This window comes from Chrysochloris asiatica, unplaced genomic scaffold (assembly GCF_000296735.1).
Source record: "Chrysochloris asiatica unplaced genomic scaffold, ChrAsi1.0 scaffold00376, whole genome shotgun sequence".
NCBI classification, from domain to species: Eukaryota; Metazoa; Chordata; class Mammalia; order Afrosoricida; family Chrysochloridae; genus Chrysochloris; species Chrysochloris asiatica.
Window position 1 is genome coordinate 867,643 of NW_006408894.1, and position 19,193 is coordinate 886,835.

The 19,193-nt window shown below is 39.1% G+C and overlaps 1 protein-coding gene across 1 annotated transcript in view; it reads right to left on the minus strand.

The window, feature by feature from the left end:
• WWTR1 (WW domain containing transcription regulator 1) overlaps positions 1-19,193 on the minus strand; it is a 193,538-nt gene that overhangs the window by 166,519 nt on the left and 7,826 nt on the right. The window lies entirely within an intron of this gene.

Consider the following 19,193-nt stretch of genomic DNA (forward strand, 5'->3'; position numbering starts at 1 on the left):
CTGGAGAAGGATATCATGTTTGGTAAGGCGGAGGGTCAGGGAAAAAGAGGAAGACCCCCAACGGATGGATTGGCCAAGTGGCAGCATCGATGGACTCAAGCGTGGCAGCAGTAGTGAGGTTGGCCCAGGTTCTTTCTGCTGTGCATAAGGTCTCTATATGAGTCAGTACGGACTCGATGGCACCTAACAACAACAACATGAAGAGAAATTAAGTTCTGATACATGTCATGGCATGGATGAACCTTGAAAACATTATGCTGATTGATACATCTGACATAAAAGAACATATTTTGTACAACCCTACTTATATGAACTACTTAAAAACTTACATAGAATAAATACATGAAGACCAAAGGGGTTACCAGGGGTCAGGATAGGGTGAGAGGGAATGGAAGAGTTATTACTTAAGGGGTACTGAGTTTCTGTTAAGGGTGAGGGAGAATTTTGGAAACTGCTAGTGGTGATCTTTATAGAGCCTGGCAAACATAATTAAGGGGGCCTGGTGTATGGCAATGTTGGAGCAACACTGGTCAGCTAACCACAAAGTTGGTAGTTCAAACCCACCAACCGCTCATTGGAAACCTTATACAGGGTCGCTGTGGGTCCGAACTGACTGGACGGTACTTAACAACAACAACAAACATAATTAATGTTGTGTAGTGGTTACGAGTCGGGCTGCAAACCTTTAAGGCCAGCAGTTCGAAACTACCAGCTGCTCTGTGGGAGAAAGATGAGGCATTCTGCTCCCATAAAGATTTACAGCCTTGGAAACCCTGTACAGGGTCGCTATGGGTCGGAACCAATTCGGTGGCACTTAACAACAACAATTGTACATGTAAAAATGGTTGAAATGGCAAGTGTTTTGTTATATACATTTTTACCACTATAAAACATATACATTTTTAAATTTTATAGGAAAAAAAAGTGGGTTAAAGACCCTGGCCATGGGTCCACCCACCAGATAGGCTGTTTTCTGCAGGTAGCTCCTATTTTAACAGTGGTCAATGAGGAGTCTGGGAGGCACAAGAAGTTTGCAATGAACTGCTAATCTAAAAGTTCACAGTTTGAACCCAACCACAGGCTTGGCATTAGAAGAGATCTGGCAAACTATTCCCGTAAAGATTACCCCAAGAAAACCCCATGGAACAGTTCTATTCTGTAACACATGGGGTCACCATTTGTCAGGGGCCAACCTGATAGCAGGGAACAAGAGAGTCTCACAATAGCCAGAGCTATGAACCACAAAAGTATGATAAAAAGTTTCCAGTGTCCTGAAGTAGCGCTCATCTGGCATTCACCCTTTCACCCACCGCTGCCTTTACTAGGAGGCTGCCAGGCAGGGCCTCAGGCTCAGGAACTGAACAAACCTCCCCCTGCTTCCTGGAAACTGTAGTCCTGCAGGCCTGGTCACAGTATCTCCTCACCAAGCCTGAATCAAAGACCCTGAGGCTAAACCTCAGATTGACACCGTGGCTGAAAACCTCTGAGCAGGGCTCTATCTTTACCAAAGAGCCCTGCTGGATGGAAGTCAGAAGAGCAAGACCCTGCTCCACCTTCACCTCTGTTTGTGAGGTGAAGTCTGGTTGTGAGACTGTGGCCCGTGGATAGTTCACCAGACCACTGAAGACACAAACTGCCATGTGCCCATATGTAAAAAAGGTTTAAAGGTGTTCAGCAATTAATCAAAAAGTTGGCAGTTGGAACCCACTAGCTGCTCCACAGAAGAAAGCTATGGCAGACTGTTTCTCAAAGATAACAGCCTGAGAAACCCTAAAGAACAATTCTGCTCTATCTTATAGGGTCACCATGACTCAGAATCAACTGGACGGCAACAGGAAACCATCAGACAAAGGCAATGTATTTTTAGTATTTGGAATTGTTGAATCTCATGTCTTTGGATAATTACTAAAAATTGACCTTTAAAACGATGAAAACTCAAATGAAGCAAGATTTCAATTGATACCAGGTCTTTGAGACGAGGTTTAAATAACAGTGCTAGCTAGTATTGTTAGCACAGTTGAATGGGCCCCACTCATGGCAACCCAAGCACAACGAAACAAAACTTTTCCTGGTTCTGTGCTGTTCCAATGATCAGGTGTGGATCAGACCATTGTGATCTGTAGGCTTTTCATTGGCTAATTTTTCAGTCTTTCTTCCTTAGACTGGAATCTTTTCTAAATCCTGTTCAGCATCATAGCAGCATGTAAGTCTCTACTAACAGATGGTAATTGTGTGTGAGGTGCACTGGCGGGGTATTGAACCCAGGTCTCCCACTCGGAAGGAAAAATGCTACTTCTAACCTCCACTCCCCCAACACACACACCTTAAATTACTTCACCATCCCATTACTAAGGGAATTGGTAAATATAAAGTGTGGTATAGTCATAGTATGACTGACTATACCACAGTATAGGACTCCTGGTATGGTGCTGTGGGTTAATGTGCTGGACTGTAAAGTTGGTGTAAATAGCAAGGTCGGTGGTTCAAGCTCACCAGCTACTCCTCAGAAACCCTATGCCGGGTCACTATGGGTCGGAATCAACGCTATGGCACTTAACAACAACAACAATATAGTCATACTATGGAAAAATATATTAAGGTAGATCTTTAGCTACTGTTATGGAAAACATACTTTCAAGTGTGGAGGTGGGATGATAAAGCACAATATATAAAATAATAATAATATGCAAGCCAGAAGATTCTATATGCATATGTATGTATGTCTCAAGGATAAATGGTAAACTGACAAAAGGGCTCTGAAGCCTTTGAAAGGTTAGCAAGGTCAAAGGTGGGGAATCAATACACTGTCTCTCTGAATCTTCTTATAAAAGGGATATATTCTTGCATACTTTGGGTGATTTTTTTAAAACTGATAAATAGTAATGTTACATTTAAATATGTGACAAATCATCTATGAGTAAACCTGATGTATAATTAAATTTTTTTTCTTCCCTCTATTCTATTCAGTAAAGAGCTCAGTTTTCTACTTTTGAGATTCAAAAAAATGGTACCCTTATTAACTCACAGGTCTCTGTGACCTTAAGGGACATGTAAAGAATTAAGAACCCCAAACTAAGTTTTGAAAATGAAGACATCAGTAATGAATATAAGATTGAAGTATGATAGTTCCAGAAGAATCTTATTCCTGGTTTAATAAATCTGGCTAAACTTCCTTTCAAGTTTGTTTGTGGATGACGGTAACACGAATGAGAAAGAACTTGGGCTGTGTTAAAATACTTGCTACTAACTCACAATAGGGTACACACTATTGACACAGTCAGTCTGCTTAATTACAATTATGTTGATATCTCAAATTCAACTATTTACTTTGCATCCTGAAAAGTCCTTTGAACCCTAAGTAGGCAACTACTTCTCCAGTGCTGTTCAGAGAAGTTTCAATCTTTGGATCATTTGAAAGGCTGGAGGCAAGGGGCTAGGAGTTTGCATATTCAGCATGGAGTACAATGCAGAAATAATCTGGGATGAAAACACTGCATTATCCCAAGCAATTTTTCTTCTCTTGATCTTCACTATTCTTGATAAGTGAATTCTCAGAATCTATAATGAAACTAACAATTAAATACAAAAAAAGAGACTATAATCTAAAGTCAAATGTGCTTTAATTTCAAACTGCAGCCATTATGCTAAGCACAGTAGCAGTAAGTGGCATATAGTATGTGCTCAATAAACATCAACTGCTTTATTGCATAGTAAAGAGGCCCCAGATAATCCAAACAATGCAGAAAAACAAAAAGATATTATTTATTTCTATTTCTTTCAGTGGATATTAGTTTTAGCTCTACTATGTGTACTATACATTAGAGAAGTACAAGGATAAAGTCTGGATCTTCTCCTTAAGGAATTCAGTGTGAAGAATGAAAACAAAGAATAAGCACTCTCCTTTATGACAAATGATCAAGGATTAGTTATATGTCTAATATCCGATTTGAAATCACACTCATTCTATGGTTACAACTTTAAAAGAATTCACTTCCACCTCTGAGCACCCAGTTGCACTTTGATTATTTCAACAGCATGATCGTTATGGGTTAATTTCAAAAAACCATTCCCTAATAAGTATGTGATTTCATTTTAGTTGGACCCACAATCAATGCCCATGAAAGCAACGGTGAAGAAATTAAATGGCATATTATATTGGGCAAATCTGCTTCAAAAGAACTCTTTAAAGTGTTAAAACGCAATAATGTCACCTTGAGGATGAAGTGCACTTGACCCATGATAATGTCTCACAAGGATAATAAATAAGGAAGACCAAAGAAGAATCAATGCATTTGAATTATGGTGTTGGTGAAGAATATTGAATATTTAATATGCCAGGGACTGTGACTGTCAGAAGCAAGAATAAATCGGTGTTAGAGGAAGTGCAGTCAGAATGCTCCATAGAGGCCAGGGTGACAAGACTTAGTCTCATGTACTCTGAACACATTATAAGAAGGGACCAGTCCTTGGAGAGGGACATCAAGCTTGGTAAAATGGAGGGTCATTAAAGAGGAAGACCATCATAGAGATGGCCTGACACAGTGTCTGACACAGTGGTTTCAACAATGGTCTCAAACATAACGACTGTAAGGAGGACGTAGGACTAGGCAATGTTTCATAGGTTGCTATGAGTTGAAACTGAATCAATGGTACCTAACAAGAAGAACAGTAAATCCACACAAGGTATCAAGGATAACATCCCTTATTCTATATTCTAAGAGTTTATAAACAAGCTGCGGAAATGACACAAACCCATTCATTTAAGAAAAATACTGTATAGACATATTAATTGTTGTTTTTGTTAAGTGCCGTCAAGTCAGTTCTGACTCACAGTGACTCTGTATAGGGGTTCCAAGGAGCATCTGGTGAGCTTGAAAGGCCAAGCCTGCTATTCAAATCGACTTTGCAGTCTAGCGCATTAACCCCCAGCACCACACCAAGACTCTAACATATTAATAGACAATTGAAAATATTAATTGCCAAACTACCCCAATTCATAATAATCACTAAGGGAATTTGGAGAGGAGGAGATTTCTTCTAGCTGTCCAATCATGTGTTAAAGAGGAGATAGGGTTGACTGAATCTTAACAGACTTAGAGCACAGATGGAGGACATTCCAGCCAGTGAAAGAAATGATTACAGTACCTTGACCAAAGGTCCAAAGAGAAGCCACTAGTGTATGAAATATGCAGGGGTCTAAAGCATAAAATGTTTAGGCTTGAGAAAGTAACATCTTGATCGTTTACGGAGCTTTCTTCAGGGCTGTTTAACATATTCCCCCAAAATCACTCCACTGTTGTATACACATCTGTCCGGAGATGAAGGTGATTGACTGCGAAGACATACAAGCTCCAAAACAGAGTATAATTCCCTAACATTTGTATTATTAAAGAGTTCATATAAAGGCCAGTGACTAGCATAATACTGGCCCTGGACTTCGGATTTTTAACCAAATGTTAGAAAGTACTCATTTTCTATTTGTGTCTCCGTGTGTGCTTCCCTCGTTTTCTTGGCCTAGTTCTCTTCTTCCTTTACTTTATATCTCTCCACCCTTCTAGGCATACGTTTAAAATAAAAAAATAAATGCCACAAGTCTGTATGTTTAAATTCAGCCCAGATGACATTTCCTTCTCGTTTAATTGCTTCCATACAATTTATATCCGCTAGTCACGCTAGACCCGGGAGTGCTAAACATGCTCTGTTACAAAGCAGCTCTTGTCCTATAATAACCCCCATAATCAAAGCACAGGAATTATGGGTAAGGCCCAGCAGGCCGACCAGGAGAAACAAACAGGTTTTTAAATTCACCCAAAGTAGGCTTCAGGCAGGAAGCAAATCAAAGCCGGCCACTTACTCTGCCATGGGGCTCAGGAGCAAAAACAGTGGAGCTCAAAGCTAGGACAACAGACCTTGGCTCTGCACATCCAGCAAGTCTGAAGTCAGCAGTGGTTCAACCTTCATATGGGGCTGTGGCTCCAGGTGCAGTCAGGCCACTGGGAAATATTCTAAGGGTGATGTGCCAAACATGTCCTCTAAAAATCCTGCTTCATTTATCCGTTTATTCGTTGTTACTCGGATGGCATTTAACAACAACTAAAGCGTGGCAGCTCCCTAAGATATGCACTGGACTGTGAACCACAAGGTTGGTGGTTCGAGCCCACCAGGCATTCCACGCGAGGAAGATGAGGCTTTCTGCTCCCACAAAAGATTTTTAAAGCCTCAGTAACTCTATAAAAGGGTCGTTATGAATCAGAACCAACTCAACAGCACTTAACAACAACTAAAGCACAATGTTGGCAGTTCACCCCCACCAGCCGCTTGTCAGAAACCCTGTACAAGTTCACTATGAGTCAGAACTGACTCCACAGTACTTAACAACAGCAACTATAGCAAACAGGGAATGGTGGCTCGGTAAGATAAGCACTAAACTGCAAAAGTTCAAGCCCACCAGCCACCCAAAGGAGAAAGATAAGGCTTTCTGCTCTCACAAAGACTTATAGTCTCAGAAACCCTATACAGGGTGGTTATGAATCGGAACCAACTCCACGGCACTTGGCACTTGACAAAAATTACAGCACAGGACATTTATGTGTATCTCAAGGTTTTGGAAACCTGTGTCTTTCCCAGCCTCTCCCCAATTCCTCCCCAAAAGCCCACCTTTGAAATTACAACTGCTCAGGGGCACTGGCATGGCATTTTGGATTTCCCTTCTTCACAGAGGTCACTGCACACAGACACTACCTACCTATTTTATAAAATCCCTGTGAACACCATATTCCCCACAAATTCAGATAAACACCTCTCCACCAGATAGTTTTTTAAACATTTTTCTTACTAAATGTTTTAATAGATGACCATTTTACCTATTAATTTAATAAACCAATTATTTATTCCTGTGGAAAAAGTTAGAATAGTGTGACCCAGATAAGTAATTCAACACTGAAAAATGAACAGATAAAAACATTTTGCTTAGAACTAATAAACTACTTTTAACCTTTCATAATAAAGACCAATTTCTATGTTATCACTAAAACACACTGTCATTTGACGTTTATTTATCTTTTACTAGCTATACAGATGTATAATTTATTATAGTTGCCTAGATCTAGAAATACACAGAACCATAATTTCATATTATGTACTATGTCCACTGGACAAATGAAATAAAAATCCTATTTTTAAAACATTTGTTTAAAAGTTCATATTTACATTCTGGAAAGGAAACCTTATATTTTAATGGAATTAGAGAGTATTTATTATGCAATGTTCTTTTATCTTGTTCCACAATATAACTTTTTGTTTTATTCTTGGCAGACTTTTACTCACTCTGTGCAAAACAGACATTGTTTTAAAAACCCATTTGTAATAAGTGTCAGTAACTAGGATCTTTCACTTCAGATGCAGCCACTCCATGGCATTGGTTTACACCTCCATGCTTGCTTAGAAAACTTTATCATATCCGTTATTCAGCAGTCCTCAAACATAGGCTCCAAATAGATACATACCAGTCACCATGATATTTACCAGGCCTCAGAAGAGCCTTCCAAGAACTGTTGAAACTTAACTTGTTACTGACACTTTGCTTTAAAGTATGTAAGGACAGTGTACTTTTCTGAGCCAGACTGTGGGTCTTTTCACTTACACACAGGAGGTTAAGTTGAGCATTTCAGTGTATGTGCAAATGGGAAAACTGAGACCTTATATGATTTTTAGCCAATTAACCTGGGATGGACAATTATTAGGTTAAATGAAAAGCCCGGTGGCAAAACTTGACTCACTTCACTGTGGTTCTAATCGTTAAGAAAATGTTGTGGTAATTCATCCCTCGGCTCTCGTCACCTGCCAAAGTTGAAGGCAAAAGCTTCAACAATTTTGGAGCTAATCTTTAAATCTGTCTGTTCATTTATTTAATGTTGACACTCCAAATTGTATTTAATGGCCCTATACTTTATTTCTGTTTCTACTGTTAAGTATGATTGTTAATAATCACCAACTACTCAATAGTTATTAAAATGTAAGCAACAGTGGAACAGAATTTCAAATTCTCATGGACTCTAGACTTTCTGGAGCCATGGGCAATGAACCTCTGAGACCACTGCTTTGAGATAGTCTTTAAGCTTTAAACCAAAACTATCCCTTGAAGTCATCTTGAAACCAAACAAGTTTTAGCTTAACTAGTTAAAAAAAAGGTCTGCCTTGATTCCTTTTTAAGAACTATCTATATAGGATCAAACTGACACTAGCAACTCAAAAGATTAGCTAGGACCCTTAGGGAGCAATGAGTTTATATTGATGGAGGAGGAAAAACTGAGAAAAGGAGGGTGAGAATGATTGCACAAGTGATTCCAAGAATGTAATCACTTCACTACATTGTATAAGGAAAGACTGCTGAGTTGATATATGGCTTGCCACGTACATTCTCAACAACAACAAAACAAATAACATTTAGGGGAAAAATAATGCAAGCAACAGCCAAAAAACAAAGAACAATGGCTTCAGTGTGTCCCTTATGAGTCACAGTTCTTGCACTTTCGCTTAGGGATTCAGCTTTCCAAAACCCAAAGCACACCTCTTGCCATCTTCATCCTTAGATTGTAGAAATGTTAGATCAATAAACTGAACCCTAACTTTTCTCAGACCACAGATAAGCTAAGTAAACTTTTTTACATGCCTAAGTTGAAATAGAGGTATTTGAAAATACACTTGGGTTACTGCTTAACCTAAAATTAGCAGATTCTTTCTCCATTCCCGTCTTTCTTTCCCTCAAGTTTTTCTACAATATAGATTTCTGGTTGGATTTCACGCTAAAATGAACAAATAGCTAAACATAAACTCGGTGCTCTATCTCAAAATTATGAAAGATGAATCTGAATCCATATTTGCCTAAATCCTGTATGTACAGAATTTATATTTCAAATAGCATAAAACAAAAGCCTATTAAAATGGGGACAAATGCACCTGAGAACACATCTTCAGAAAACGTAACTCATTTTATAACTAGCACTGACGTTCACTCTTTCTTTATGATTTCAGGCTCTCCTTCTAAATTCACAAAGTTACACAAATCCCAAAACCTGTAACAAAGTCACCAGGAACTCCCAAATTCACAAAGTACAGCAGAATGACCTTTTAACCACATTACAAGGTTTAACTACAAAAGTATCTAAATCTCAAATCAGTTTGATATCAATCAAATGTGTTTCATATACCTTTTACTATGAAAGGGTAAACTGGCCCAGGGCATTTATCTGCATTAATCTCATATTCCCTTTTGCCAGGTATCAAAATCAGTTCAGGAGAAGGGAGAAATAAAGATGGGAAAGATAAATGTTTATCTGAAACCACAATTACATAATATTCTGAATCATAAATTTTCCACTGATACTCTCTGAGCATAATCTGCTATTTTTATGGCTGTAATTTAGTATAACAGTCCTGTGCTCTACAAACCATACTATGCCAAGAGGTGTTGCCAGAGCTGGACAAGAGACTATAATTGTAATTATTACCATATCATTGTAATCACTATCATATCAATACAGCAATATTTTCACCCAAGTTTTATAACTTATCTCAATTAGTTATAAAACACTGATTCCAGGCATTGTTTTAATAGGATGTTAAAACAAGCAAGGGTGTGGTTCTTCTATACAGCACAAGGAGAGATCTGCGCTCTTTGGCAGGGAGACTGTAGATTCTGTGGGAATTGTGGGACTGTGTGAAAAAAAATAAATTCTCCCAATACACTCTATAACATGGATGAACTCTGACATTATGCTGAATGAAATAAGTAAATTACGAAAGGGCATTTATTGTTTGATCTCACTTACATGAAATGACATCATAGGCAAATATAAGAAACCAAACCAAACCCATTGCCAACAAAGTGATTCTGACTCATAGCAAAAGTGTCCCATACAGTTTCCAAAACTGTAATTTTTACAGAAGCAGACTGCTACAGCTTTTTACCATGGAGTGGCTAGTGGGTTAGAACCTTTCAGTTAGCTGCCTAGCACTTAGCCTTAGCTCCACAGAAGCAAATGTTTAGAAACCAAAATGTAGCAATGGTTACCAGGGGCAGGAGGAAGGGGAAAAAGGTAGTTAGTCATCATTTAAGAAGCAGAGAGTTTTTGTTTACGATGATGGGAAACTTGGCAATAATTAGAGTGACATCACTATATTTTACATCTGAAAAAGTTTCAGAAAATAACAAAATAAAACAAAAAGTAGATTGTTTGAAGATACCAGTAAAATCCAGTGCCTTCAAGCTGATCCCAACTCTTAGTGACTCTGTAAGATAGAGTAGAACTGCCTTGTAAGGTTTCCAAGGCTGTCAATCTTTACAGGAGCAGACTGCATCATTGTTCTTCATGAGTGCCATGTGCCATGGTAGATCTCTCGTGGATCATCTGGTGGGTTCAACTGCTGACATTTTGGTTAGCAGCCAAGAGTTTTAACAATTGCACCACCAATCCCCGCCCTCTCCCCCAAAAAAGAATACACCACAGACATCGGTTTTATTCCAACTCGTAGCAACCTTATAGAACAGATTAAAATGCCCCTTAGAGACTGCCGCATCTTCTACAGAGCAACTGGCTTTAAACCACTGACCTTTCAGTTAGCAGCCAAGTGCTTAACCCCTACACCACCAGGACTTTTTTGTCTAAAGATATAAATATCCATCTACTGCCATCAAGTTGATTCCCTCTGACAGTTACCCTATAGGATAAAACAAAACTGTTTCTGAAGCTGTAAATCTTTAAAGGAGCAGATAGCCTTATCTTTGTCCCTCATAGTTTGTGATTTTGAACTGCTAACCTTGTAGTCAGCAGCCAAATGAGTAATATGCTACACCCACAAGGGCTCCTTCTGTCTGAAGATGTTGTTTGTTGTTAAGTGCTGTCAAGTTGGTTCTGACTCACAGAGACCCTGTATAGGGTTTCCGAAGAGGAGCTGATGGATTTGAACCATGAACCTTGCAGTTAGCAGTCCAGTGCTTATCTTACTGCACCACACCAGGTCTGAAGGGAGTCCTGGTGTGGCCCTGTGGGTTAATGTACCAGATTGCAAAGCCGTTTGAATTGCAAGGTCAATGGTTCAAGCTCACCATCTGTTCTTCGGAAACCTTATACAGGGTCGCTATGTATCAGAACCAACTCAAGGGCACTTAACAACAACAAAAAAGGCCCCTGCGCTTGCAATACCTGGTTAAGAAAGGTTCTTCCATTGAAAAGCCCATTCACAGGACGTTTTTTGGTTCTTATCTTCCTTGATCTCTTTCTGAGAAGCATGCCAGAGGAGTTAACCATTCCTCCTTGAAACACTGTTTTCTTGCCTGAGTTTCCACTGAACCCTTCTGATTTTCCTCCTACCTCTCTAGCGACTCCTTTTCCAGGTCTATCAAGACCTTTACGTTTCACTCTATCTGTAATCTCCCTCTAAGAAATTTCATCCAGACCCTTGATTTTAATAACCCCCTGTAAATGCATTTTTACCCCTAGATAACTCTTTTAGATATCTTAAAGTCAGCCTCAAATTCAACGTGTCAAAATTTAACTACTGATTTCTTGAATCCTTCCAACCGTCCATTGCTGCTAGTTACAATCAGAGGCACCACTACTATGTATGCCTTTATACAGCCAGAAATCCACGTCTTCCTTCTTTTCCCACTGCCCTTATCTAATCCATCACCAAATTTCATCAAATTCACCTTCTAGGATCCTTTAAATGATTTCACTAACCCTCATGTGATTTTATACCTTCTCTTTTCCACACCACCAAAGCAGCTTTCCAGTGATTAAAACACTCTTGCGAGTACCTTCATTCCAGAGCAGCAGCATATTCAAGTTACTGCTTGTGTATTCTGAAACTGCAATGAAAAAGTCTAGCCTTGTTTCTTTCCAGTAGGGCCACATCATATCTGATCTGTTTGGGAACATCAATGACATCAATTTCCTGAGTCCCAAAGCTAAACTGGAGTCTCTGACCCATGGCTAGCATAACTAGACTTTTCACTCTCAATCTCCCCATCGGACATAACATCTAGCTTTCTATAATTCAATCCATAACTATACCAGTCCTGAAGTTGTATGAGGGCCAACCAGAAACACAGACCATTTAAACAGGGGTTCCTACAATCCCAAAACAACCAGCTGATGCAGTTTTTAAAAACCAAGCAAGTCTATGTATAACAAATCTCTGGAAGGATACACAAGCAATTGTCAACAATGGTTATGGCTGAAGAATAAAATTGAATAGACTGTGGGGAGGTACATTTACTGTTTATTGTATATCCTTCAGTTTGTTTTAATGTTTTATAAAATTATGTGTCACTTTTATAATATGTCTGGTTTTCAAAAAATAAATCCCAAAATCAAGTTAACTCAATAAAAAATTATGTCTATTCATTTCCATTGTATTTCATTTGCTGTGTTTTCTACTTTTTGATATGTAGCAGTTGCTGCTGCAATATTTGAACACCTATTCCAAGAAATGAACTGCATGGACAAACTGGGAGAAAGACAAATATTATGTTAATTTTAAAATCAATAACCCAGCATGTGTATTTTTCTGTGATATTTTGATTCCTGAGTTTATAGCTGGTAGTGTTTACATGTAGCTTGTTGGTGTTGTTAAGTGTCATAGAGTCATTTCCAACTCATAGAAACCCTGTTTAGGGTTTCCAAGGAGCAACTGGTGAGTTTGAACCATCGACCTTGAAGTTCAAACTGACCTTGAGATCCAACATTATCCTACAGTACCACACCTGGACTCCTAACAGGTAGTTTAGTCACACACAAAAAATCAGAATTTGGTTTTACCTACAACATTCAGAATAGAGGCAATGAGGCAGTGAAGAGGCCATAAAGACAAAGTATGTTATGCATGAAAGAATACAGCATATATAACCTTTTTGCTGTAGAATTTGTTTTTATATTGAGACTCATTACTCAGTCTCTTGATTAGTTATTCTTGCTAAGTTAATGTAAGTTATGATTAATTGATAATTGGTGCATAAATGATAGTTATGATGATAGGTGGGTGGAAAAATAAAATGATAGGTCAGCAAATAGATATTAGATGTAGGTGTTGATAAATGCCATTGAGTTGGTTCCGACTCCTAGCAACCCTATGTACAACAGAACAAACCACCACCGCCTGGTCGTGCGCCAGCCTCACAATTGCTGCTATGCTTGAGCCTATTGGTGCTTCCACTGTGCCAACCAACCTCACTGGGAGTCTCCTTCTTTCCCACTGACCTTACCAAGGATGACGTCCTTTTCCAGGGACTAGTGCCTCCTTATAATATGTCCAAAGTATGAAAGACAAAAGTCAGGTCATCTTGGCTTCTAAGGAGCGTTCTAGGAGTGTTCTGGTTGTACTTCTAACACAGATTTGTTTGTTTTTCTGGCAGTCCATGATACCTTTAATATTCTTCGCCAACACCTCGACTCATATGCATCAATTCTTTTACTGTCTTCCTTATTCAATGTCATGTCAGTTTGAGAACTAAACTGCACTTGGGTCGAGTGCAGTTTAGTTCTCAAACTGACATCTTTACTCTTCAACACTTAAATAAAGAGGTCTTGTGCAGCAGATTTGCCCAATGCCTAATACAGATCTTGCAGCTCAGACTGACCTTATGGTTCAGCACAGTATCCTGTAGTGCCACACCAAGAAGATCCAAGCAATATGAAGTCTTTGACAAGTTCAGTCTTTTCTCCATTTATCATGATGTTATTTATTGGTCCGGTAGTGAGGAATTTTGTTTTCTTTACATTGAGGTGCAACCCATACTAAAGGCTGTGGTCTTCTATCTTTATCAGTAAGTATTTAAAGTCCTCTTCACTTTCAGCAAGCAAGATTTTATCATCTGCATATCGTAAATTGTTAATGAGCCTTCCTCCAATCATGATGCCATTTTCTTCTTCATAAAACCCAGCTTCTTGGATTATTCGCTCAGCATACAGATTGAATAAGCATGGTGAAAGAATACAACCCTGGAACACGCCTTTCCTGAGTTTAAACCATTCAGTGTCCCCTTCTTCTATTTGAATGACTGACTCTTGGTCTATGTACAGGTTCCTCATATACATAAGTAAGTAGGCAGATAGGTATACTTTTAAGAGAGAGAAACAGATAATTCGGCACTTCTCACACTATCTGTTGTGAAAGACCAGTGTCTATTTTCAATCTGTTAAAACCAGTATTCGGTCCTACTACAGATGGCTTGACGAAGCTAGTGCCGTATGTGACTCACCATACAAGTTTGACACACCCAAACTACCCTGGTTCAACAAGACAACTGCACTGATCACGAGCTTGGGTGTCACAATAATGGCATTTTGCTATAAAGTTTCTAAAAACTTACTCTCAAATTCTCTATCTAGTTAGCCATGGGCCAGTTCCATTTGTACACCGGCACCAGTCAGAATCAAAATGATAGCAGTGGGTATGACTTTTTGGTTTATCAGTCCAAGGACCACACACATTAGTAGCACTAGACTTCTAGGCCTTTTCGCTTAGATACCTCTGCATGAACTCAAACCACCAACCTTTTAGTTAGCAGCTGAGCACACACCACCAAGAGGCTCCATGAGAATGATGTGCATATGATTACAAAACAGTACATGATAGATAAGTTAGATGACAGGCAAGCTAGATAGATAGGTAATAAGTTAGATAGAAGATAGAGATCTAATCTTTGTGTAAAGAATCTTTCTGGATAAAGTGTTAACGAATGTTCTATCTAAACAGGACCCAGTGAAGATCAGAAGAATTTATTTACCATTTTCCTTCTCTCATAGTGTTTGAACATATATCATTTTTGTTCAGAAACAATTTATGTGTGCATCAGTAGAGGACCAGTGAAAAATACGTGCAGCACATCCATACAATAGAATACCCTGAGATATAAAAGGGATGTTTATGTGCAGTACAGGAATGAACTTCAAATAGATTAAATGAAGAAAGGAAGGTACAGAGGAGTGTGTGCAGCATGAAACCACTTAGGTACGGAAAAGAGGTCTAGGTGGGCATATACAGATGATATAATATATATATACATACATGCACATACTTGTACTCACATAGTGTTTCTCTGGAAAGAGAAAAGGTGAGAGCGAACCTTCTCACAATATAAGCTTTCATACTCACACTTTTTTAATTTTTTGTCATTTAAATGTATTTATTACTTATTTGAAGTCCTGGTGTGGTGTTGTTGGTTAATGCACTGGACTGCAAAGTCAGTTTGAACCACAAAGCAGGTGGTTCAAACTCACCGGTCACTCCTCTGAAACCCATACAGGGTTGCTATGGGTCAGAGCCAACTCGAATGCACATAACAACAACATTACTTATTCAAAATAATTTTTAATTATATGAAATCATCTAAAATCATTAACTTGTAATTCAGTATCATGGCATAGTTTGAAAAGGCCATCTGTGGACTTCAGTAAGTGAGAGGGAGGCCACAGACATCCTCAGGGAACGAGGCCTATAAGGGCTTGGTGGAATGACCATAATTCCAGAATCTCAATTTTGTCTGGATCCAGTTATCAGCCTCAGAAGAACTGAGATACTATTCATAACCACAGGAGGGTATTCTGGGAACAACCAGAACTGCAAGCTACTCATTTGTAAGCAGAAATAAAGGATTCAGTGGGGGTAGGCCTGAGTCATGGGGAGCGTGGTGAACCACCAACGTGTAAAGAAAAGACCACCCTCCATTTTGGAACTACACTTGCTACTAAATTGAATAAATGATGAATGAACAAACAAATGAATAATTATGGAAGGTTCTATCATTTCCAGTCTCTTTCAAGTCAGTATTAAACGTTAACTAGTTCCCTAAACAACTAGAAAGATTGAAGCATAGGGGACAATGGTGGGGTCTTATGAAAGTTCAGATAAAGCTAAGATCAGTGTATCTCAAGATTAAGAGGTGAAGGGGTTGACATTAATTAGAGAAAGTCAATGTATCATCCTCATGGAGGTTCTAAAGCCTCACTGTGATGCATACCACCTAACACTTTTTAACCCAAGTCCAGCCAGGTTCCTTTGGGCCTCAAAAAAACATACTCTCTGTGCCTCTCTTCTATCTCCTCTTCTCTGAAAGGCTTCTGACCCCACCCACTCACATTCTTCCTATATTTGAAGCCTCCATTCATGTCCACTCACGTTCACAGAGATTTCTTTGAAAACCCACCTTCATGCATCTTCTTCTCCAGAGCATTTAGCTCCTGGAGCTACATTTGTAAACGTTCAGTGTGATGGAATTATATTTCTAAGCAGGGCAGACCCTATGTGGTTCCAGCATGCAAGCTGCTGCTCCATCCTGACCCCTCCTTCTCAAGGCTACACAAGGCAACACAAATGGTTAAAAGAAGACATAACAAGAGTTCTCCTTCCTTTCGTCAAGAATTGTTTATCAAATATCTACTATGCGTCAGGCATTGTGCTCAGGTTATACAACAGCAAACAAGACAAACATCGTTCTTACCCTCATGGAGGTTGCAGCGTAGGGAGAAAGAGAAATAATTAACAGAAGCTAGAACCGGGGAGATACAATAGCTATGGGAGACCAGGGCAGGAGATTCTAGCCAAATGTTAGTGCTGTGAGTCAGGGAAATCTCCCTGCAGGAGGTGGCATCTACGCTGATGCATGAAGACAGCATAAAAGTTAACCAGGCCCGTGCCAAAATCTTGAAGTCAGAGGAGCATAGCCAACGGGAGAAACCCAAAGATATCAATCACTACAGACCTGTGGCCCTAATAGAAATGATTGGCGCATGACACATCTGACAAATACTCCCAACATACCACGCACAGAACAGCGGTTCCAGGTTCTGATGCCACACTGGTCAGAAAGCAGCTGTTTAGTCTGTTTCTGTACGTGTTGCCCTTGTCTCCTTAGCTAGACTGTCGGCTGCTGAGATTGGGAAGCCTACTACACAGTCTTTTCTTCCCTCACAGTATACGGCACAGTCAAGCACATAGATATGAGGGGCTTCGGAAAGCTCGTCTAAAATGCAATTCAAAGATACTAGAATTACCCACAAACTTTTTGAAGCTCCTTCATACAATGATCTTTAGTTATAAAAGCTGAAAAGGCTCAGGGCATTCTAGTGGCATGAAGGAAAGGCCCTGGAAGATTGCTGCGCCCCCCTCACCAATCTAAACTACAAACCATAACAGTAATACACTTTCAGTGATGCTTGTGTGCTCGGCACTGTGCTAATAAGCACTTTGCAGATATTCCCTCATTTTGCTTCATGCTCTAACAGCCCAAAATGCAGGCACATTGTATTTCTTTTTTATTTATCATTTGTTATGGCTGGTTGTGATCATGAATATGGCACCAGACCAGACAACATTTCATTTTGTTACACAGAAGCTAAGTTCTAAGCCAGCTCAACAGCAACTCACAACAACAAAAGCCTAGCTGTTTTACAAACTAGATAGGACGCTAAATAAAAGCTAAAAGTGAGGGAAAAAGAAAGATGAGGCTTTCTGCTCCTGAAAAAGAGGACACAAAGTTGAAGGGAATCCATATAGCCTAAGATTTGCCACACGCCTACATTTTATTTTGAGGTGGGTTTTATGGGAAATACTTGATTATGATTCTAGCAATGACTGTGTTCACTTCATTTTCAACACAAATAACCCAAAGCAAGAAAAACACAAGCCGCTCCCAAAGAACATCTCTTTAGTAACATACACTAGAGACCTCAGACCCCAAACAAACACTAAGAGACACATCCCACCACACACATCCAAGCCACCACACACAGATCAGAGCTTGCTTCTTTCCAAATTTTCATTCTTTCTTCTTTTACGTCTTATTATTCTCTTTATTTCTTAATATTTAAGATGAATGAGTTATAAAGGAAATAGCAACAAGCACCCATATACTTGCCATCAGAAATAAAACATTACACTATAGTTGAAGATCCCATACTGATGGGTCAGATCTGATGGTGTAACTTCACTCCCGATCATTCAAGAATCAAGTTCTAACAAGGACCTCTTATGATTTCAATCTGGTCCACTGCTCCGTTTCACTGTCCCTGCTTCCTGATGCCCACCCAGGGGTTTTAGTCACCTATTCAGCCATGGCCCTCTTGCTTTGCCCCTCATACACTTGACGGCCCCTTAAAGGCCCTACCTTCTCCTTTCCCTTACCCAGCCTCTGTGATCCCTGAATCCTGTTTATATACTCTACCACAACTCCTGACTCCTGAACTTCCTATAGCTTTATTTTTCCTGATTTAAAAAGAAATATAAGTTTACTGTAGAACAGTTGGAACATACAGAAAAGTACAAAAGAGACAACAGAAATCATTCATTACTAGGAATGACCATTGTAAACACTTCGGTATAAGTTCTTTTATCACACACAGACACACACACACAATCTGTGTTAATAAAACCAGGATTGTGATACTATCACACTTTATCATAGTTGTTGAGTTTTGGGGTGTTTCTTTTTTTAAATCTATATGTCACTTATCTGATATTTAAAGTCATTTCTTTATATTCTTAGTATCTTGTAGATGGTAAGCATCAGTAATTGACTGTCAGATGAATCAAGAAATATAAATGAAAATGCAATTCATATGCACAGAGTGCACTGGGAAAAGCATAACTTGAATCAACCATGCAACTACAATAGTGAAAATCACAGACAGGTTTCCAAAGTATGATCTGTAGAGCATTCCTGAGTAGATGCTAGGATACGATAGTTTTTCTAATAAGTGACTTTGGAGTCTTTAACGTGTATTGTGAATCTCCAAGAGGATAAAACATACAACACATTCCACACTAGGAACACTTAATTCACAAATCATCAGAATGGACTAGGTAGAACTAGAGTTCTACCAATATTTCAATGCACTAAAACATTCACAGTGCTCCATCCCTCCCCTCAATAATCTGCCCTTCAGTAAGCTAATAACTTTTTACTAAGAATCTTCTATATCATTCTATAAAAATAACTGTACCCTGGATAGGTTGATTTCTTCCCTTCACCCTCTCCTCTGGTTAGATATTTAATTGAGAAAGGAGGTCGAGGAGCTGCTTTATAAAGCTGCAATTCCTGTAAGTATTTACTCAGTTGGCTAACAAACAGACTCACTGTTGCCTCAAATCTCTATATCCACAACTTGTTTTTATCGGTCTCCACAATTATTAGG